A 24,590-nucleotide genomic window follows, 5' to 3' on the forward strand; every position below is an offset into this window, starting at 1 on the left:
TAGCAGAGGATCAAGGGATCTCAACAGGACAACACTGGATGCGCTAAGTGGGTGAGTGTCTAAAATTTGCAGAATCCACCTCCTGGTAAGTAGGGGTAAAAAAAAAAAAGGGAAGCTTTAAAAAACACCTTAACGATGCCTTCCCCGTCGCTTCTAGTGAATTTTGCCAATATGCCAAATTTCTCAGAAATCTTTTTTGGGGAATTTTAGGGAAATGAAAACATTTGATTTCACTCATTCTTAAGGAAAATTTTTTTTCCCCATCTCTGTGATTACAAAAGTCCAGTTTTCATAGGTTAGTTCCCATTATCGATATGTAAAAATGATTTTTAGGGGAGGGGCTGCTACAAATCATTGGCTGTTTAAACCTTGCCAGGATCTGATTTGCAAAAAGCCAAAAATCAGTTTTGCCCAGTAAAGCTATGGAGAAATGTTACTTTAAGTGAAAGAATTAGAAATATCATTTATCATTAAAGCCCAAACTATGTTTCTATATTTATTACTGTAATGCAGTCAGGCTTCAGATAGTGATAAATATGTGATTTGTGAAGTGTACGCTCAAAAACTTGTGAATTTGTGTACTCAAAATTATAATTAATGCTGCTATCTAAATAATAAAATAAATACAATAAATCATACACTACATACATAATAAAGTGATAGACATCGCTGTGAAAAATAAACAAAATAAATCACAGTATTAATCAAAAAAGTTGTAAATCAATACGGGTCTATATATGTGATGAGATGAGAACATTTACTACAAAAACCCACATCCACAAATCCGATGTGATGATACACCGCATGCCTCCACCCTCAATTCGAAAGCAGCTCACCATAAGAATATGACCTCCGCACAAATGGTAAGTCCTTAAGCGCTTGAATGACAACCACCAGCTGGCGGATACTATACAGATCCTCTTAAAGATGGTAACCAGGAAAGTCTGTTATCTCTATAAGCAGGATTCCACTTATCAAATGTTTATTTTTCACAGTGCCGTCTACTTTATTATTTATTTAGTGTATGCTTTAAAGATATACTGTATGTGTTTAATATTTAAATTTTTCCTAACTTTGTGCAGCAGCAAGGAATAAAAAAGTCTGTTTTGGTAAAATGGTACAGAGTTAGACTGCAGGGGTTCAGGTCTCCAGCGATCTGATGGCCCTTTCTCAGTGCTCCAATCAACAGTGCTGCACAACATGGTGCATACTGCTAACAAAGGCAATTTTAAAGACTCCTTAGCATGGCCGTTCATTACCATACTCCTCCCAGATCAGAGTATTTCTACAGTGGGTACGGCCATGTGTTTACAATCAACTGCAGACCAGAAGCCTGTACAAATCAATGACAGGCTGGCACTGTCCATGGTCAGGTCCTCTCTGAGAAATAATGGGGCACCGTACAGCCTACATGACAGGGTCCCTCACAGCCACCTGACTGGCACCCCCTCGACTCAGCATCTCACCATACATTCTCCCTTACTTATGTTCCTGTTTGTGGTAGCTTTCTTACCTGCTGTCCCTTGTACTTCCTCCTATGGTTCCTTGCCTTGAAAATATGTGCTGTGCACGGCAGTACATGGACACATACCCATGTAGTGCTGTCTCCACTGCAGGTGGCGCTCAACTGCAGGGAGAGGAATACATGAGGAAAATGGTCCCTCTATGGTTCCCTAAGCCACTGGGGCATTTATCCAATTGGATGCTGGCTGCCCATTTAAAAAGGGTGGTCATCTTTGGTGTGGCAGAGTCTATTTAAGACGTGTGGGTAATGTAGGCATAGGTCACCCATCTGTCAGAGACTGTATTAACTGCAGGGAAGAGTTCCAGATGAGAAGGGAAAGCTTAGGGCTTGCAAACTCCTTGGACATCTTCCCATTTGGATACGAGACGGCCAGGATGCATTCTGGCCCTCCAGACAGACACTTTTAGTTTGGTTGATACCTGCTCCACTACACGCAGTTGGCATTTGTGAGTGTTCCTGGTTGGGCCCTCTCCCACTGAGTTTTTCCTTTACTAGAATACAATACAAGTTCTACTAACTGGACTGTGTGTGTGCTATTGTTGTCGCACCACAATGCACCCACCTACACCCGGCTCACGCCATGCTTGCTCTCACTAGTAGGCTACAAATCTGGGCCACCCTGGGGGGATTTGGACGCCCACTATTTTTTCCCTCACCTCTGTATTTAGAGCCAGCCTGCTGGGCCTTCCTGCTGACCTGATGCTGGCCTGGTACAGGAGTGTAGGCAGATGCCTATGTAGTGTTCTTCTTCTGCTGGGGGAGGGTATTTATGGGGCAGACGCCATTGGTTCTGGGTTCTTCTTCGTCCAGTGTGGCACCCACCTTTAGGGTGGCCACATCACGGCGCCTCAGCGTTATGGCCTACCTGGCCGGGGCGTGCGTGCCACGCGGTGTTCCTGCATTTTTTGTGCGGAATTGCATACAGACGATTGGAATTTCCGACAAAAACTTTTCCCGTCAGAAAATTTGAGAACCAGCTCTCAAATTTTTGCTCTCGGAAATTCCGACCGAAAAAGTCCGATGGGGCCTACATGCGGTTGGAATTTCTGACCAAAAGCTCACATCGAACTTTTCTTGTCGGAAATTCCGACCGTGTGTACGCGGCATTACTTGCAATCTTGGGACTGTCCCGCAGAATCGGGGAGGGTTGGGATGTATGCCTATGGCCAGTCTGGGCCTGCTGTCCACAATGAGGGCCTTGATTAGAAAAAATGGAGCACTGTACAACCCAACAGCTCCCACCAAGTACCCCTGTATCTACACCCAGACTGCTTAGCCCCCCGATGACCTGACAGGGCATGGTACTAGAGTACTGCCTGTACACCCCTATCAGCTACCATGTCCACAGCTGTTTGTATGTGATTGCTCAAGAAGCAATTGCATGCGACTAGGGCCCCAATATACAGACTATTTGCATCCAGGGCCACTCATTTGTCCCTAATTGTAGGAAATTGCTCTATGTGATGTTACACACAGAGACTGTCAGCCTCTCATTGGATTGTACAGGCAGCTAAACGTAAATACCTGGTCGTACCCGCCACAGCATTACGCTGATCTGGGCAGTGTATTGCCATTATCAGCCATGTGAATGAGCCCTGTAAGTAAGGGAAAAAAACAATATACTTATTAAAAAATACAGTATGTAACATTTCCAACAATAAAAATTGAAGTTTCAATTGATTTGGGGGCAAACAATCCTATTTCTGTATGGAAAGATGTTTGACGTCTGTAAAAGTTTTATGCACTGCACATTATTCTGCAACCGCTTCCATATTCAAGTGAGGGCGGCTTCAGCTAAAAATATACAGCGTTTTGATCACTATATAGGCATGCTGAGCTGAGTTGGGATGGACTGGGGTGCCAGCCAATTATATTTGCATTTTTCTGGACTTTAACTGTGCTATACTAGTCAAAACTGTCAGGGAATAATATCATAGGCATGACCTGATCTTCAGGCGGACAGCTAAGTAAAGTATGCAAATTGTCTGATCTGCTGCAGGATTTGTAATATTATTCAGCTACTTCTGTGATTTACACACCACTGCTAGACAATGCAGTCAGCAGTGTGACATCACGGCCTCTGCAAGAGTATAGGGACACAGTGCGGTTACCTACCACCTGCTGATTGGACAATGAAGGAGCAGCAACAGACTAGGTAGTCATCAGCTCTGCTCACTTAGCTCTCTAGCTCTCTTCTCCCTATTTTAATGTTTCTCTGTTATCACATGTGCATGTAGCCAAACCAAAAGGGCTCCTAAAGCAACCCAATTTCTAGTCCACTATGAGTGCCGCTATGTTATACTGATCTGTATATTGTTTCCAGGTCAGTGTCTCAAACTATTCAAGTCTTTGGATTAAGGCAACTAGCAAGAGGGCTGGAGGATGAGCAAAACCTGTTGCCACCCATGTAATGCATATGCGCGGCAGCAAAGAGGGTGAGTTTTAACGCCCACACACCACACATATGCATCTATGGGTGTCCAAGGCTTCGGTGCCGAGAGCGCACTCACTGCGCACCCCCAACACAACGACTAAGCTGTTGAAGACAGCTCTTGGTCTCTAGCAATGATCGAAGTCAGCACTGGTCATACTGCCACTGCCGAGGGCGTGATCTGCATGCAAATATAGACTGCCGAGGAATGCCCACTTCTTCATATATGCATATGCATATATGATATTTGCACAACTGCTTCCAAGAGCCAACTCACTGCTTGCATCAGAGCTGAGGGCTCTTAGGTACTGGGGCTTTGATGTTTTTAGGAATCTATGTACAGCTATGTAAGACCCCCCCCCCCCCCCCCCACACCAGCCATGATCTACCTGCATTGCATAGTGAAGCACAAAAATCCAGTGGTGATGTCACTGGATCTAAAAAAGGGTGATAATGGAAAGTTTTCCTTAAAAAAGTTCATTAGGGGTGGGGAGAGAGGAAAGTAACCAGGGAAGGCAAATAGCAGCAATTTAAAATTATGCTTCAACAAAGGTGATTTAGGTGCAAGCAGTTAGGGGATGCTTAAACCTAAGCCCACTTTCTGTCTTGCAACTATTCTACTGCAATGCTCCAAAAAGTCAAGCATATGTGTGCTGGGGTGGCCCATCCATTAAGGGTGCTGCCCCCCTATCCATGCATCCACCCATGCATCCATCCATGTTTTTTTTCTTACCACGTGATTGGAGCCAGAGGCTCTCATAGGCTTCAAAAAAGGCATTGCGCCCCAAGCCCACCCAGTTGGGTGACAATGACAAATGAATATTCGTTGCTCGATTGTCCAAAAAGACAAACTATCCTATTGGACCACAACGAGGAGAGAGGAGGAGACGTGGAGGCCGCCGGAGGAGACGCGGGGGTAAAAGCTGCCGCCCAGAGGGAAGCTCTCTCTGGGGGTAAGTGCGGGGCTTATCGACCGACCGGGAGGTTGGGGTGCATTGTTTGCTCCCGTCCCAAATATGCCACCACTCATTACATGCAAGAACCCCAGCAGACGTTTCCGGTAATTAGCTGCGGGAGACAGCGCCATTGAAAGTAATGGTAGGCTACAGGCTCCCATAGCTAATTACAGCTGTTCACAGGTAGTCATTCATGCAGAGATCACATACAAGTGATCAGTCCTGGACACACTCTGAACCCTTAGGCCTTGTACACACGACCGGATCTGTCCGCTGATACTTGTCCGCCTACCAGTTTCAGCAGACAAGTTCGGTCGTGTGTACGGCCGACCGGACCGTTTTCCAGCGGACAAAAATTTCTTAGCATGCTAAGAAACCTGTCCACTGGAAACCTGTCCGTTGGACATGTTCGGTCGTCTGTACAGACTCACCGGACATGTCCGATCGGCCGTCATCCCTCGCATGCGTCGAAGTGATTCGACGCATGCGTGGAAGCACTGACCTTCCAGGGCCGCGTCATCGTCACGGCGACAGCGCGGCCACGTCGCGACACGTCACCGCGTTTGTTTTCCGCGGGGATTTTGGTCTGATGGTGTGTACAGCCATCAGACCAAAATCCGGCAGCGGACATGTCCGATGAAAACGGTCCGCGGACCGTTTTCATCGGACAGATCCGCTGGTGTGTACGGGGCCTTAGGCCTTGTACACACGACCGGATCTGTCCGCTGATACTTGTCCACGGACCAGTTTCAGCAGACAAGTTCGGTCGTGTGTACGGACGACCAGACAGGTTTCCAGCGGACATTTGTCCAGCCGACCGTTTTCCAGAGGACAAAAATTTCTTAGCATGCTAAGAAACCTGTCCGCTGGAAACCTGTCCGTCGGACATGTTCGGTCGTCTGTACAGACTCACCGAACATGTCCGATCGGCCGCCATCCCTCGCATGCGTCAAAGTGATTTGACGCATGCATCGAAGCATTGACCTTCCAGGGTTGCGCACGTCGCCACGTCATCGTCGCGGCGACAGCGCGGCCACGTCGCGACACGTCACTGCGTTTGTTTTCCGCAGGGATTTTGGTCTGATGGTGTGTACGGCCATCAGACCAAAATCCGGCAGCGGACATGTCCGACGAAAACGGTCCACGGACCGTTTTCATCGGACAGATCCGCTGATGTGTACGGGGCCTTAAAGTACAAGTAGGAGGGGAAAGGCTAAACTGTGCAGAGAACAGCTAAAGAAAGTCTACAGCCACCCATTTACACCTACACTGGACTCTTCAAACATGTCTTTACAAAGGGGAGGATTGGGAACATTCAACTTGGGGGACTGATACAATTGAGTGGCCCTACTGGCTTATAAAATGATAACACGCAAAGTGCTCCCTGGTGCCACGTGATTGGCAGGTATGTTAAGAGGTGGGTGGTTCTAAATTATGTAGATTATCATGACATTTTCCAGCATCGGCTTGTTTTGTGGCTCTTGGTCACATGAAATCTCAGAACTGCAATGGAAGTTGGTGCTGGAAGACTTTCCTTTGTCTTAAGCTGACCAAACACTAGTAGAATTTATTTTGAAAACTTCCGCTATAGGAGCGTTTGTGTGATTTTGAAGCTCATTTCAGCTTTCGTTTTTCGTCTTTTCAAGAAAATTCTAAGCAGTATTTTTAAGCAAACATATTTATAAACAGATTTAGAAGATTGTATGTGGTTTTCATTTAAATGACATTCAAATGCACTTGCGAATTTTAGTACAATTGTTTGTAAGAATGTTTTTACAAAACAGCTTTATGCTGTTATCCCAGGTCTAAACAAGGAGCAGGAGTCAATGTTTCTCATGTATCACCAATTGTGGGTCCTGCTTTGGTTTATACCTGAATAGTGCTTGTAAGGGGGGGGAGCAGACTGGAGGTCCATCACGTCCTCCATGCTTCCCTCTCTTGCTTGGCATCAAGAGGTTCCCCTCCAGGGTGGGTTCTTGAACTACGCCAGGTATTGAGCAGGGTCACTAACCCTTGCATGGGGCAATGCTTCGCCTGAGGGTATGCTCACCGGGGCCTGGAGATCAGGTAAGAGCTGTGGTTACATGAAAGGTCAAACATTAAGGTGGTCTTCTAACTCCATGAAGAGTCATATGTGTGCAGTACCCGGGATATATAATTCCTCCTTAAACTTCTTTGTGTCTTGTTCTACACACTTGTATTGTGGTATTTGTTGCATTCAGAAGGGCAGGCTGAGCCACTGTCCACTCCACCAGTTAGCGTACCCCCGTTACTTCACTCCCAATAACAGAATGGGGTCCCACCATGCACCTAGTGTGGTCCTCATGCATGCTCTCAGTTAACTCTCCTCTTTTTATACCAAGTGATCGGGCATAGATCTTTGTAATGCTAGTCCACTTCCAGTGACTAACGGAGATGGATAGCTAGGGAGGAAGTCCAAGCACTGACCCCCTCGCTACTGTCACCTAATAGGTACCAAGCCAATGACTGGTTGCTGTTTCTCTTCCTAGTCAATCATGAACCTTTACTATAGTGTTGTTGCATATATCCCACCTTCTGGTTATAGACCCAAGTTCTTTAGTAGTATGCTTAGACCCCACATGCACCACTTGAATAACTTCAGACCAGGCTCTGAATGGTTGAATCAATGTTTACTGTAAACTTGGCAACATGTATAACATATAACATTTTGTTCCTAAATGTGGCTGCCCCAGGTTCCCTGCATAGGTGAACTCTCATAGAGGAAAATCCAATTTTGGCGGTGCTCTGACAGAGATGTCTATGTTGCAGGGTTCTCCTGAAGGTTCCAGATTGTGTTCCCAAGTGCCCCCCTAGGATCGGGACTTCTTCTCTTTTAAATAACATAGGCAGGCTGGACCACAGTGAAAGTCTGAAAAAGTACTGAGGAAAAGCGTCCAAAACATTTACCCCTTCCCTCTGACCTGGGCAGCCGGGTGTTTTGTGTACAATAGGCTACTTACCTACATGTCCACTGAGGACCACCAGCCCAATACAGGTTATTAGTCCTTATTAGTCCTCCCTGGTGTTTTCACAAAAAGGGCATTGCTTCTCTGAAATAGCATTGTGATCATAACTAGTTTAAATAGTTACCAAACACCCAATTCCCTTATAATTATGGATGTGGCACTGAGTCAACCCTCTCTATAATCTATAGCTTGGATAGTTGTTAGTGGAGGTTTTCTCTTATTTGCATTCAAAATACTGTGAAAAATCTATCAGTGCTGTTTAAAAAGCAACAGTGTTTAAGGCATGCATTCATATCTACAACAGTCCTTTGAAAATGGGAGAATATGGATGAAAAATTAATGCAGTTATGGTCCCTTTGTTGTGAATGATTGTGCATCCAGTTAGCTGTAATAATGCCAAGTACACTTATCAATGTGCGTCCAGCGTGGGGATGAATGTCTTTCTTGCCAGTGACTGGATAAACCAAAGCATCTGTTACTATGTGATCTATTTTGGTTATATTATAAAGACAATGAAAATGTATTTAATTTGGAATATGATTTTAAAGGGATCAGGTAAAAAGCTATCAGGGAACACATTTAATTAGTTGGTATGCAAGTTTGAAATAGTATAGGAGTTAGGCAAGCTCTGACGCAAGGGGGAAGACTGGCTTTCCCAGTGACGTAGCAGAGGGTGCGGGGTCACGTGACAGGTGGCCCCGCCTCCCCTATATAAGAAATGTCAAAGCTTCACCCGCGTCATTCGCTGGGCTGTGTCCAGCGGAGAGAGGAGGTCGGCGATGCTGCGCTCTGGATGGATGGATCTTCTCATTGCTGGACCGGAGAACACCCCCCGTCGCTGGATACAGACAACGTTGGAGCAGGAAGCCGGGACCGAGAGTGGATTACCACCGCTGGATTTTATTTTTTTATTAATAAAGGATTTTTTTCTACGGTGTGTGTGTGTTTTTTTCCCAACTATTTACACTTCCTTTGTGAAATGGTAGGGGTACAATGTACCCCATTACCAATTCACATAGGGGGGCCAGGATCTGGGGGTCCCCTTTGTTAAAAGGGTTTTTCAGATTCTGATAAGCACCCCGCCCGCAGACCCCCACAACCACCGGGCAAGGGTTGTGGGGATGAGGCCCTTGTCCCCATCAACATGGGGACATCCTCCCCATGTTGAGGGCATGTGGCCTGGTACGGTTCAGGAGAGGGGGGGCCGCACTCTGTCCCCCCCTCTTTTCTGCGGCCGGCCAGGTTAACTTGCTCGGATAAAGGGTCTGGTGTGGATTTTTGGGGGAACTCAACATTTTTGGGGTGGAGTTCCCCTTAAAATCCACACCAGACCTTAAGGGTCTGGAATGGATATGTGGGGGGAACCCCACGTAATTTTTTTTTAAATTGATGGCGGGGTTCCCCTTAATATCCATTCCAGACCTGAAGTGCCTGGTAATTGAATTTGGGGGGACCCCCACGCTATTTTTTTTTTAATGAATGAATTCGCTCTGAATTGCCAGAGCCGACAATTCATTATAGCCGCAAGTCAGTTTTAAATGTCTTTTTTTCTTTCAGAAATTACACTTTGTGCAGAGACAGTTCTATGTACGGGAAACATGCGATATTTCACATGCTAACTTTACACCCCCCCTAGGTATGAAATTTAAAGGAATGTTTCACTTTTATTGTTTCACATTTAGCATTATTAATATCACTGCTCCCGAAAAAACAGCCCAAACACTTTTTAGGACAATAACTTGCATATTAGCCTTTAAAATGAGCACTTTAGATTTCTCCCATAGACTTAAACAGGGTGTTCCTCGGCTTTTCGAATTTGCCGCGAACACCCCAAATTGTTCGTTGTTCGCTGAACAGGCGAACAGGCAATGTTCGAGTCGAACATGAGTTTGACTCGAACTTGAAGCTCATCCCTATCCAAACCATTGTGTCAGCTGAAAAAATGTCTGCAATAGTCATCAGTATTCCGCGGGTATATGTCACAGTCAAGTCATTTCTACCATTGCAATGACATTCATTGGACTGATGGCTCTTGACAGAATAGCTTGCGGTGGTCCATGGTAAGACGTTTACACATACATTAGCTTCATACATTTATTTTCTGCTAACAATTCTTTCTTTTTTTTTAACCTGGGCATAATTTGTTTTACATGTGTTAACTTTCTTGATGCAAACGATAGTGATTACCCTTCTCACATGAAACAGGCTCCGGGGTCATCTTTGGATGTGTCTGCTTCTATTACCAGTTTTTTGAAGGAGTAAAAAGTAACTCAAAGCAGGTGCTCCTGTCAGTCTGGTTATTGCTAGTTTTAAAGCCTTTCAATATACAGGAATTTTTCTCACATCTAACTTCACAACCCTTGAAATGATCACACGTTTATTATTTTGTTCAATAAATTGTTATTGAGTTTTTAAGAAAAATAAAACATATGTGAAATACAAAACTCAAGTTTTCACTTGCATAATGGTATTAACATAGAAAAGACACTAATGCCGCGTACACACGATCGTATTTTCCGTCAGAAAAACCTTGGATGGTTTTTCCGATGGAATTTCGCTCATGCTTGACTTGCATACACGCGGTCACACAAACGTTTTCTGAACTTTCGACTGTCAAGAAGGCGGTGAGGTACAACACTACGACGAGCCAAGAAAATAAAGTTCAATGCTTCCGAGCATGCGTCGGAATTTTGCGCATTGGAATTGCTACAGACGATCAGATTTTCCGATAGGTATTTTTTCCGTCAGTAAATTTGAGAACCAGCTCTCAATCTTTTGTTGGCAGAAATTCTGATAGCAAAAGTCAGATGGAGCATACACACAGTCGGAATTTCCGCTCAAAAGCTTGCATCGGACACAAGGGGATTAGAAGCAAAATCCAGCAGGAGCTAGAGAGTATAAAAGAGAAGAGAGGCACCTCTAAGGCCCCGTACACACGACCGAACATGTCTGCTGAAACTGGTCCGCGGACCAGTTTTAGCAGACATGTTCGGTCGTCTGTACACCCGAGCGGACAGGATTCCAGCGTACATTTGCCCGCCGGGCCTTTTTTCCAGCGGGCAAATATTTCCAAACTTGTTTAGAAACAGCCCGCTGGAATCCTGTCCGTCGGACATGTTCGGTCGTCTGTACAGACCTACCGTACATGTCCGAGCGGCCGCCATCCCTCGCATACGTCGAATGACTTCGACGCATGCGTGGAAGCATTGACCTTCCTGCGTCGCGCACGTCGCCGCATCATCGTCGCGGCGACGACGCGGACACGTCACTGCGCTGTCTGTCCGCGCGGATTGTCTCTCATTTCTGTCTGATGGTGTGTACAACCATCAGACAGAAATCTCCGACCGGACATGTCCGATGAAAGCGGTCCGGCGGACCGTTTTCAGCGGACTGTCCGGTCGTGTGTACAAGGCCTAAGTGTAGCGATATGGTTACATTTAATGAAGGTACAACATTTAGCAACTCACATGGCACATCTGATTGCACACGGCCGGCTCTCACTGCTGTCAGTCTGCAATCATGATCATAAAGACTTCCCTGCAGTACAGCGATCTGAAAGTGAGGCTTGAAGTGCTACAGTTTATGGCTGTGCGGAGGATGCTTTATGTAGACAGCTTCAGCCTAGGTTCACACTGCTGCGAATTCAAAATCGCGGTAAAATGCGCGATTTTACCGCGATTTCGCGGCCACGATTTTGCCGCGATTTCGGCCGCAATTTAATGTAAATCGCGGCCCGAAATCGCAAAAAGTAGTACAGGAACTACTTTTTGAAATCGCAGATGCGGCGTCGCACTGATTAGGACAGTGCCATTGCCGACAATTGCCGCCGTTTTGAGATGCGATTTGACATGTCAAATCGCATCTCAAATCGTTCCAAATCGTACCCAGTGTGAACCAGGGCTTACCCCCGGATTCCTGCATATCTAGATGTGCCTCTTTTAATCATCAACCACGTGGGTTTGCTAAATGTTGTACTTTCATTAAATGTAACCATATTGCTACACTTAGAGGTGCCTCTCTTCTCTTTTATACTCGGTTGTGACATGATGCTACTCTCATATCAAGACATTGCTTGTATATCAAGTCAAAATTTATAAAAAAAAAAGCTTGTCTTTCAAAACACTCTCAAACCAAGTTACTCTCAAACCAAGGTTTTACTGTATATTCCAATTACAAACATCAGAGAAATGTACAAGCATCAGTAGTACCCGTCGCTCTTCAGCGGTAAATGCTTTGCAGTATCAATGGGCTGCGCCAGGTCATCAAATCACTGAATCCACCAGCGGCAGCAGCAACATCCAGCGCGGGAGCTGAGGAGGCGGAGCAAAAGGTAACCCCATCGGTGGAACAACTGAAGCACTGACATGGCATTGATAGGTGTAAGTACGAATGTCCATAGAGGTCTCCCTTTTGTCCATGATCATGAAGGTGCAGCTGGTGTGTGCAGACTCATGATGTGAGTGGAAACACGCAAGGAAAATGAAAACAACTGCATTATTGCTTGCACATGATTAGATGATGGAAGTCAGCAGAACTTCAGCTCATTTACTAAGATCTGGAGCAACTGCACTGGCAGAGTGCACCTTCTACTGTATTTGCCTTTAGTAAATCCACCCCTAAGGCCTCGTACAGACGGGCAAACATGTACGATGAAAACGGTCCGCCGGACCGTTTTCAGCGTACATGTCTGCCCAGAGATTTCTGTATGATGGCTGTACACACCATCATACAGAAATCCGCGCGTACTCGATACGCAGCGACTAGGCCGCGCTGTCGCCGACCCCAATGGATTCCTATGGATGCGCGGCAACTTGTGGGGGTGGGAGCGCGAGAAGCACAGCCTTGCATTGCCGGTTTCCAGCGCGCTCCCATCGCGCTGGAAACACAAAATCGGAGGCAGGTACTGTAGTAGCTACAGTGGGGAAAATAATGATTTGATCCCCTGCAGATTTTGTAAGTTGGCCCAATTACAAAGAAATTAAGGGTCTATAATTTTTTTTATCATAGGTGTATTTTAAATGATAGAGACAGAATATCAACCAAACATCCAGAAAAAGAGTATTTGATTCCCAAGCAAAACATGATTTAGTACTTGGTGGAGATACCCTTGTTCACAAGCACAGAGTTAAAAAGTTTATTGTAGTTAGTGACCAGATTTGCACACATCTCAGGAGGGATGTTGGCCACTCTTTTTTACAGATCTTCTCTAAATCCCTATGGTTTATTGGCTGTCGCTTGTTAACTTGAGGTTACAGCTCCCTCCATAAATAATGGTCTGGAGACTGCCTAGGCCACTCCATGACCTCTTCTTGAGACACTTCTTTGTTGCCCTGGCGGTATGTTTTGGGTATTGTCATACTTGAATACCCATCCATGACCCATTTTCAGTTTTCTGAAAGTGATGCCGCGTACACACGACCATTTTTAATGGTCTAGAAAAAAACCAACGTTTTTTTCAACCCGATTATTTTCAAGCCTGCCTTGCCTACACACGATCGTGAAAAAAAAAATGCTTGAGCAAAGCGCGGTGACGTACGAAGGCACTATAAAGGGGAGGTTTCATTCGGATGGCGCCACCCTTGGGGCTGCTTTTGCTGATTTTGTGTTAGTAAAAGTTTGGTGAGAGACGATTTGCGCTTTTCAGTCTTCGTGCTTTTCAGTCTGTTACAGCGTGAAGAATGTGATAACACATACGTGAAGAATGTGCTATCTCCATTACAAATGCTACTTTTACCAGAACGAGTGCCCCCCTCACTTCTGAGCATGCACGTTTTTTTCACGTCGTTAAAGTCTACACACAACCATTTTTCACGACGTGAAAAACTACCCCAGCATGTTCTAAATTTTTAATGCCCATTTTTCATGTCATGAAAAATGCACATGATCGTTTTTAATGACATTAAAAAAAATGTAATTTTTCATGTCATGAAAAACAGTCATGTGTACGTGGCATGAGTCCTATTTCCCCCTGAATCAATTACGGCCTGTTGAGTTGCAGGGCACATCATTTGCTCAGTTTATTTTGCCCAGCTTTGTGACAGGTTCACAGTCTGTGAGGGAGGTAGTAGTGATCCCGTTGTAGCTTCCCCAAGGCATGCCTAGATGTCACTACTAGAAGTGTGAGTAGATCGGCCAGCAATTATGATGAACTCCTTCAAAGCTGAACTAATATCTTCTATACTTTACAGCCAAGGAAGCTGCCATCTTAGCCTCTGTTTGATCTGCAGTAGAACTGGTACTGCACATGTGATGAGTTATTATGACACCAGCCATTTGATGGCTTGACAGTTTGGTTGAGAGCACAAGCAACAGTTATCATTCACAGCATGCTTTAGATATAACTATTTTGGGAAACCGTTAAATCAATGGGTTTAGGCTGCATTCACACCTAGGCGACTAAAACGCCTGAAGCGCGACGCCCATGCCGCTGGAGGGGAGAATTTCCATTGATGTCTATGAGATGGTTCACATCTCATAAACGCCGTACGCCTGAAAACAAGTCCCGGACCCTTTTTTTCAGGCGGCATTGGCGTTCGGCCATAGACATCAATGTAAATTCTTTGTGAAAGAAAAAAAAAGTAAACAAATCGCGGCAAAATACGCCGCGTACGCGGCGTTACAATGTGAATGGAGCCTTAGTTAGGCTTTAGGAAGGCACCTGCCTTGGGTTGCTTGGCAACCATGCCTTGTGAGTCTGGCATGTCCCCGGAGGACTATATATAAATGGTTTTGTAGTTTGGTAGGGAGGCAATAGTCTGTGGGAAGAAGCACACTCTATTTCTGAACTAAAGCTAACCCATGAGGACCATGTAGCCAGGAAGCCTTTCAACTTGAGTTCCCTCCAGTGAGAAGTTTTCGGGTTGTCCCCAGAAAAGTAATAGAGGGAAAATATTCCAATGGGGACACTAGTTCTAATGACCTGAGGGACCCCAAAAGATTCTCTTAATTTCAAGAGATTTGCTCTCACTGCATGCTTGGCTAGGGGACAGGAAGTGAAGGTAAATCTCCCCAATGGGACAAAAGATTGCAAAAATAAACCTTACGGGGTTATAAGCCTTCCTTACTCTATCCAAAATGAAAAAACAGTTTTACATATACTTCAACTTTAAAGTGTGTCTCCCTCTCTTCTTTTCCTTATTATGATTATGTATTCTGTTTAAAGTGTAAGTTCTCCTTTTCAGAAAAAGTGATCTAACATCATACAGCCCTCGCCAGTCCCTGCTGTACTTACCTCTGTGGGTGATGAATTGTCAGTGCCCACACACCCAGTGCAGGTAGGGTGACCACGTGTCCCAGATTGCCCAGAACAGTCCCGCATTTTGCAGGTCTGTCCTGGGCACCTTTATGCCAGGACAATACAGTGTCTCGGAATGAAACTGACACAGCCACCCCCCCCCGGGCCAATCTGATGCCCCCAAAAAAGGTTGCCACATCACTGCTTTACTCACTGAAAGTACTTGTCCTGGCCGGGAATGTCTGGAGAAGCACAATCCCCGCCCCCTGCTTGTGATTGGAGAAATCATAAATCCCGCCTCTTGTGTCCAATCACTGAGTGAGTGAGTGAGAAACTTGTAAAGTGCAACACATGCGAACTGAATCGCCTCAGGGTGCTTAATATCCATTTCCTGCTATATTTTGCCTTCAGAATAGATAGGTTTTGAGTTTTTTCCTGAAGGCCTGGTCATCCACTTCCGTGTGGATGCTGGTTGGTAAAGCGTTCCACAGTCTAGGTCCTTGGACTGCAAATCTTCGTTCTCCTTTGGACTTGTATCTGGCCTTGAACTGGGCTGTGATTCGTTACAGCACAAGCTGATTTTTGGAAAGGGGAGTGTCCCAGAATGGTAGGAAATGTGGTCACCCTAAGTGCAGGGGTTATGGGAATTTGAAATCTTTTCCCTTTTTTTTCTGCAGGGCTGCTGGAGCTCAGATCAGAGTGATTATGATTGGTCATTACCGGCACAGAGATTTTCTCTGTTCTGTCCTGAATGTGCTGCAGAGAAAAGAGGAAGAAGAGCAGGGTTTTAACTTCTTACCGCTTGGGCAGTCTGTGACTTCAAACTTCACTACAATGCTGATCCCCAGATGTTGTAAGTACCTGCCACTTCTGGGTGTGTCTAATACCCGCTGACCTGACTTGCGCTGTGGTTCCTCCTGCTGGCTAATACATTTTGTAGGGAAAACAATAGGCTGTAATTGAGTCCTATTTCCCAGTGAATCTATTATGGCCTATTGAGTTGCAGGGCACATCATTTGCTAAGTTTAGATTGACCAGCTTTTTGACAGGTTCACTTTAAAGCCTGTAGGGGAGTGCAGTAAGGATCCCATTGTAGTTTCTCTTAGGCCCCGTACACACGTCCGAGGAACTCAACAGGAAAAACTCATCGTTTGCTCGTCGAGTTCTGTGTGAAGCCGCCGAGGATCTCGGCGAGCCAACTTTCCTCATTGAACAACGAGAAAATAGAGAACATGTTCTATATTTGTCTCGACGAGGAACTCGTCGGCTTCCTCGGCCGAAAGTGTACACACGCCAGGTTTCTCGGCAGAATTCAGCTCCGATCGAGTTTCTGGCTGAATTCTGCTGAGAAACTCGGTCGTGTGTACGGGGCCTTAGACATGAGCTTGAGTCCAGGAGAATGAAGGGACCAAGGCTGGTATAGAGGGTAAGGTCTAGTTTCAGGTCAGACCAGGCTGAGTTGCTCACAGGCTGATTACAGGGACATTGCCAGGAGGTTTTTACCTGGTAACCATGAGAAACCTGGTGAGCCCCATGTCAAGGAACCATGGCATGCCCAGGGATCGTGTATAGAAAAATAAGCCATTTTGCTGTATGGACTGTGTCTATTCTGCACAGAGGTGGTGTCTTAGAACGTAAGACACTGTTTATCTATTTTTTCTCTCTTTTCTTATTTTACTTTATTGACACTTCATCCATTTCTTTTCATCGGAGCTCAGGTGGAATGCACAGAAACGCACAGATGGATGGACAAAGACGTCAGGATAACTCCAGTGTGGCTTTTCAGGAGAGCCTACTGTAACTGTATGTGCCCTGTTCTGTCGTAGTGTGAACAGAGCACACAGAAAATACATGTTTTTATTACCATCTAGATCTCCACTGGTTAACTGAGACAGGAAGTTAAGGGAAATCTCATCCTTGGGGCCTCTTCCAACAAGAAAAATCTGACAGATGTTCTAATGCTTCCCCACTCTCTTTAAAGAAGAATGTTTTGCCCGGAGTTGGTCATTAGAGTTGGGTTTTTCAGCTGCTTCCATAAATATCATCATGTTTCTGTTTCTGTAAAACAACTGTAACTGTCGCCTGAAATTGTCTCCTTCAATTATGAGAAAACCTTCAAAGTTTCCAAATTCGTCTGCATTCTTCTCTGAAACACTTCGCGAGTGGACGTGATTCCAAATGATAGCTGATTGAATCTGCATTGTCCCCAAGGTGTATTCAAAGTACAAAGTAGTGATGACGATTCATTTAGACTGACCTGCCAGTAGACATCTCTATCTTCCGAAATGATAAAGAATTGATTTCCACTCCATTTGCCTTGTACATCCTCAGGTGTGGGAACAGAGAAATGCCATCATTTGTTTTCTTTGTTAAAGCATATCTAAACCCAAGAACAGCAAATGGAATCTGTTGCAGTTTACAAGTTCTTAGATGTGATGGTTACATTATATTTTTGCAGGCTCTTTTTCCTTTACTTTCATCTGGTGATCCTTCCTGATAGTACCACAGTTCTTGTCCTGGTGGTCCAATTCTTACTTAATGTACTGTATCCACAGAAGAAAAGCCTTAATTGATATGTTGAGAATGACATTGGTATTAGTAAGCAGCTTACTAATTCTTAATGCCGCGTACACACGATCGTTTTTCGGCATTAAAAAAAATTTGTTTTTCAGCATGTCCAAAAAACGAAGTTTTTCCAACTTCATCATTAAAAACGATGTTGCCCACACACCATCGTTTTTGAAAAATTATGAACAAAGCGCAGTGATGTACAACACGTACAACGGCACTCTAAAGGGGAAGTTCTATTCGCCTTTGGGCTGCTTTTAGCTGATTCCTTGTTAGTAAAAGACGATTCGGGTTTTTTTGTCTGTTACAGCGTGATGAATGTGCTTACTCCATTATGAATGGTAGTTTTACCAAATCGAGCGCTCCAATCTCATAACTTGCTTCTGGGCATGCGCGGGTTTAAAACGTCATTTTTGCCCACACACGATCATTTTTAACAACACGAAAAACTTCATTTTAAAAAACGACGTGAAAAAATGCAGCATGTTCGAATTTTTTTTGGGGCGTTTTTCAGAAGCCGAAAAACAATGTGAAGCCCACACACAATCATTTTAAATGACGTTTTTAAAAACTTAGTTTTTTTTTCATGCCGAAAAACGATCGTGTGTACGCGGCATTAGATGTGGTGGCTGCAGCAGTTTTTTTTTTTTTGGGGGGGGGGGGAGTTCCTTTATTTTCCAGGCCAGTAAGTGTTATTGTTCAACTTCATTTAACAGACAGTGGCAGTTTAGCTCAGCCACCAGTTTTTACAACCCCACCCTCCCATCCCCCATAGAATTCCTTTTCCTTTATGCTTAAAGCGGGGGTTCACCCTTAGAGGGCACTTTTCCCCCTTAGATTCCTGCTCGTTTTTACTAGGGGAATCGGCTATTTATTTTAAAATATGTGCAGTACTTACCCGTTTACGAGATGCATCCTCTCCGTCGCTTCCGGGTATGGGCTTCGGGAATGGGCGTTCCTTCTTGATTGACAGTCTTCCGAGAGGCTTCCGACGGTCGCATCCATCGCGTCACGATTTTCCGAAAGAAGCCGAACGTCGGTGCGCAGGCGCAGTATAGAGCCGCACCGACGTTCGGCTTCTTTCGGCTACGAGTGACGCGATGGATGCGACCGTCGGAAGCCTCTCGGAAGGCTGTCAATCAAGAAGGAACGCCCGCTCCCGAAGACCCATACCCGGAAGCGACGGAAGAAGATGCAGCTCGAAAACGGGTAAGTACTGCTCATATTTTAATACAAATAGCCGATTCCCCTAGACCGAACGAGCAGGAAGCTAAGGGGTGAATTTTTTTTTTTTTATAAATGGGTGAACTCCCGCTTTAACATATCAATTCTCAGTAGGAGTTGTAATACTGTACAGGCTTTACAGCCAAGATAAGTTTAATGTTATCCTATTTTCCCACTGGGATAAAAAAGTAGGTTAAATAGTCAGTTCATCAATAAGTGATATCTTCTTGACCAGTGTAGCCCAGATGTCCCCAACCTTCTCAATATCTACCCAACCACTCGTACTCTACCTTTCCCCTTACTGTTACCTAAATTAACGGGACCACACCTGGAATTGGAGTACAATGGCCATAGCAGCCTTTTTATTAACAAAAATATTAACATTTCACAACCTTTAACACATAAACATCTGTATCTGTGCAACTATTACCGTTTTCCAGTTAACCATTCTAACTGGAATACACCAGAGAGGCACATACTACCGATGAGTCCCCAACCATCCCATATGTTTTTCAAAGACCAAAACACTACCACCACTCAGCTGCTATGACGAAACCTGATCACACTGCTCCTGTAAATAAAGAAAACAAACAAACAAACAGGGAGAGTTGCTGGGAAACTGCTTTCTACTCTTCTGCCCCTACCACTGCTGCCCGGGATCCCCTCCTCCCCATTAAATAAACAAAACACCTCCCAACTCTGATCTTTTACACAAATCCTTTACTCCCCTTCCTTGCAAAACTTCCCTGCTTTTTTGTTGCCTCCCCTTTTGACACTGTCATGCCCGACCCTTCTCTATTTGTCTCTTTTTTTTTTTTTTCACTGGGTGTAAATTTCCTGAAGGGCCTCACAGATCTTGCTTTTTTGCACGGGATACCCCTTTAAAATCCATACTAGACTTTGCATTTGGTGTGAGTTTTGGGGTGTGACGAGACCCTTTGCTCGCCCGGTTCTGCTCTCCCAACACTCCTCTGCTACCAGTGAGTCAGCTTGCAGATTGCAACGTCTGATGGTCCTGTCATCCAAGGTTCCGGGATCTGAATTACAGCTATGTGCCATTCGGACCCATTAAGAACAAACACCAGGCAGGCTGTATGTAAGTTCAAACAGGACTCTTTATTTTCAAGTACACAGCACACTTTTATACAGAATTTGGAACATCCCATTCCCAACAACCGCTTTCCTATTGGTCAATTGTAAAGTATATGCAGTTCTCACTCAGGTCCTCCTTGACCATGCAAATGAGGACTTGAAATAGTCAACAGGGATTGGCCCAATAGCTTGGATAGAAAGGCTTATGTGTATTGAGACAGAAGCCCCAGGGGGTAATCAATGTACACAATAGCCCGGTCTATTTAGCAGAACTTAATTGCAGAACACAATAAAAGGTATTTCACAAGCCGGTTCCACTTAGCATTTCAATAGCCTTAGCTAAGCATTGAAGGGTCATTGTCTATTGACCTAGTCAGGACAACTAAACCACTTGTAATGTGTCCAGTATCTCCTGCAATGAACTGTCATACTTCTGAAATACATGAATTAGGATTTCAAGTAGAAACATTCCAGCACTGCAAGGTCCATGACATGGGGTGATCCTACGCAACTTATTTTCATTCCAACTGTATGAAGACAAATGCACTATGCATTTCATCAAACATGATGTCTTCCCAGGAACCCTAAGGTAGAGGGTGTTCCAAAAAAAAAGTAGTACATTACAGTCCTGGTCTGCCCGGCGGATTGATAAAGAGGAGACTGGGATTGTAATGTACTTGTCTGGCACAGGAGATGACTATGCAGACACAAGAAAGTAAATAAATAATCTGCTTGGCTGGCAAAAGTTTTTTTATTAAATTACTACAGCCTGCATATCCTGGCACCCAGAGCCTTCTCTCTGCCTCCACCCACCCCCCTTGCTTCCCAGATGAATTGGCCAGGCCGGACCTGGAAATTAGCTCCGCACAGTAGCCAACGCAGTCTGGGGGTTCTCCAACCATTGTTGTGGCCCAGGCAGCCAGGCCCCTTGGGATGCCCAGGCCCCCTACATGTGTATGGACTGTCCTCCCCTGATGGTGGCCTTGAGATTGTCAAAAGAGAAAGAGAGTGACCCTTTGCTGTAATATAATTGCTTAAAGCAGTTAAGTATTACCTCTTTTTTATTTAAAACAGAAAACAATTATAGCCTTTAGTGTAATTTTAAGCCCATTAAACAGAACATTGAATGAACTTTCCGTAAATTTAAATTTTCAAGCAAAATTCTACTAATATATACCTGTTCTTCCACCCCACCTATGACTGATGTAGCCACTTCTAGCTGTCTCTGACCATACAATCAGAAATGAGATTAAAAGAGATTTAATTCCAAAAACAGACTATCCCTCCAAATGAGAGACAGTAGAAAGCTACTGTCTCCATTAAAAAAATGTTTTAAATCTTGATCTTTATTGAAAGAGTATTTTTATTTTTTTAAACAGTTAGCAACAGACAGAAAAATATAGATCTCTTTGCACTTAATGCCAGCGGTCACCAATTGGAGACTAAATCAGGCAAAGGGAGGCATTAATTAAACATTTTAGAAGCGAACATAAGCTTAGGAAAGTGAATAACATTTATGCTATGTACAGTACCTGAAATTATAAAGTCAAATATCAAATAAAAGACAAAACTGCATCTTGGAAAGAAAAATAACTGGTAAAGAATATCAAGGGAGGATTGGTTGTTCCTAGGCAGAAAAAAGAGAAGGTGTCAGGTATGGACTTTTGATGATGAGAGTCTGGGCTGCTTTTTGTCACGGTATGACCGTGTTTCTGTTGTCCATAATCCAACACACCCATTTTTGTTGGAATAGGGTATTCTTGCCTTGAAGTCATGCAAACGTTTCTTTGAGGATAGAATGCGTGTTTTGAAAGTTGATAGCTTTAATGGAAGATAGAGAAGTATCTGACCACCAGGCACTTGCCAGAGCTCTTTTGGCTGTAATTAGGACATGGGTGATGAAGACGTGGAATTTGCTTGCCCATTTATCCAGACCAATGCCAAAAAGGGCTGTTTCAGAAGGCATTGGGCAGATTATCCTAGTGGTAGAGGAGATAAAATCAGATATCTCTTTCCAAAAGGTTGTAATTTTCAGACAGTACCACCATATGTGGCTGATAGATCCCACGCACCCACACTTCCTCCAGCACAACGAGGAGTGGGCACCCAGGTAACGATTCGCAAGTACCTGCAGCGCGTGGGACCACCTGCGAAGGGTTTTTAGAACTGTTTCCCAATGAGATATGCAGCACAATGCTTTCCTTGGTTGTTAAAGTGCTTGACACCATTGATGCCTTGTGTAAGTAACTCCTAATTCAATCTCCATTAAATATTTTATTGTTTCAGAAGAAACCTTAATGATAACATCATGAGACAAGGGTGAAGGTAATGTGGTCTGTCCCCAAATCAAGAGCTGGCAGGACGTGATCTGTCACCAAGGCCTTTGATATTGTGTACAAAAACTCCAGCAATCTACTTATCAGGGAAGAAATACAGGGTGCTCTTTAATTATAGCGTTCCATCCATATCTTTTATCAATACTGCAAAATAGAGGACATAAATCTGGGTGAGCGGATTTCACTGGCTGTGTAAAAACTATACAGGCATCTCATGAGGAGCGGGCAATAATGAACAAATCCCTATTGCATTTTTCTAATATGAATCAGGAGCTGCTCTTCATCAGTTTTATGAGGGCCTGTCATATACTCAGCTCTCCTCTTAATGTACACTATCTCCTTGTACAATATGATTTACCATAAAACTTCCCTATAAAAACAGGAGCCGGGGCCGTCTGTCTCCTCATTTTCCTGGAAGTCGCCCGTGTCAAGAACTGGCGCTTGCTGCCATCTACTGAATTAACTGCAGATTAATTAGTGAAATTAGTTACACAACATTTCCCCATCTACTCCTTGTGGAGGATAATGCGCAGGCTGCTCTTCCTACGGCGAGGAGAACTTCGGCTTAATGATAGCGGTAATAATTAGTAATACAATGCAATGAAATCTAAATTGTACCGTTTTAATTTAGGAGGGAATTAAAGGCATTTTTACAGGAAAGAAACAGAAATCGAACAAGGTTTTTATTGCTGTAACAGGGTTATACAATGAAGCAGTAGAAAGTGAACTGTATAACCCACAATGGCCTAGTGTTCTTTGTGTATTTCTTCTAGATCTGTGCAGTAATCCAATGTTAGATTTTGCTTCTGTAGTGGAGCTTCTTGTAATAAAGACTGGTCACTGCTGCTCTCTTTCCTTTTGCAGGGTGACTGGTCTTGTTTCTGCCCCCTTCTGTACTTTTCCACCGGCAGCCTGTAGTGGGAGGGGCCTTCAGATCTGTTCTCTGTAGAGCACTGTTAATTTTACAATGTGACATCTAGACATGTGCAGAATGAACATTTTTTTTTTCATTTTCGACTTATTATTTACATACATTTTTTTTGTTGAATTTGTTTACTTTGTTTTTGAAATTTGGTTAGTTAATTCAAATTCAAATAGATTTCTTTTTACAATTCGAATCAAATTCCATTTGGAATCAAATTTCTTCTATTGCAATTTTGAAAGATGCTTATATTCTTTCTATTCCATTCTATTGTTTTTTTTTCTATTGTTTTTTCTATTCTATTTGTTTTTTTTCTATTATTTTTTTTCTATTATACTCTCTATATTCTTTTCTATTCTATTAGAATTTCGGAAAACAGTTATATTCTTTCTATTCTGTTAATATTTTCTATTGTCTATTCTATTATTTTATTTTCTACTCTATTCTTTTCTATTCTATTCCAATTCCAATTTATTCTATTAGAACGTGGTTATATTCTATTTTATTCTTGTAGTGAGGTCCCGAACCTCCAAAGGTCTAATGGTGACCTCCAGTGTCAGGAAAAGCTGACATCTGTCTTTGAGTGGGTTACAAGGCATGGTGGGTGTGATACTGTATATCCCTTCCAAGGAGTCTGAACCACAGGAATATTAAACTGCACCAATAACTCATTATAGCTACTAAGAACTACATTGAAACAAGCAGGTACAAACTGCCTATCAATTCTCAAAGGGGACTTTTACCAAGTGCACCAACATTTTAAAGGGCCCCAATGATGGCTGGCCAAAGACCCATATGAGAGAATGTCCCGTTACTGCTGCAATACCCCATTAGTCTTGTTAAGTGTTCAGTCATTTTTATATTGCCTGGGCCAATCCAGACAGTTTAGGCCTAGCATAGATGAATTAGCCGTATAACACTATTTATTAGTAGTTCAGATCTAATCACTGCTCACTGCTGGTGGCATTGTTACAGTTTATGCTGATCTCTGGGTCAAGTCCAAACTCTACTTTAAATTGCACTAATGGTACCCTGTATATCAATGTCAATACTATGTCCAATCTATTTTGTGTTTACCCGGTTATCCATTTACTTGATTTACAATACATTAAATTACTTTTACTATTCGATTTCGTGTTTGTCTCTTTGGTAGAACATCTTTGCTGGGTGTCAGGCAATGCAACAATGGGTTTTGTGGTGCTACAGACCTTCACCCAACCAGGTAAGTGAGAGAGGTTGAAACCTGAGGAGTTTGAGGCTTAAAACAGGAGGACCTATTCAATTCAGCGACTCCTACGGGGGTAGCGCTACTTAT

This window comes from Rana temporaria, chromosome 9 (genome assembly GCF_905171775.1).
Source record: "Rana temporaria chromosome 9, aRanTem1.1, whole genome shotgun sequence".
NCBI lineage: Eukaryota > Metazoa > Chordata > Amphibia > Anura > Ranidae > Rana > Rana temporaria.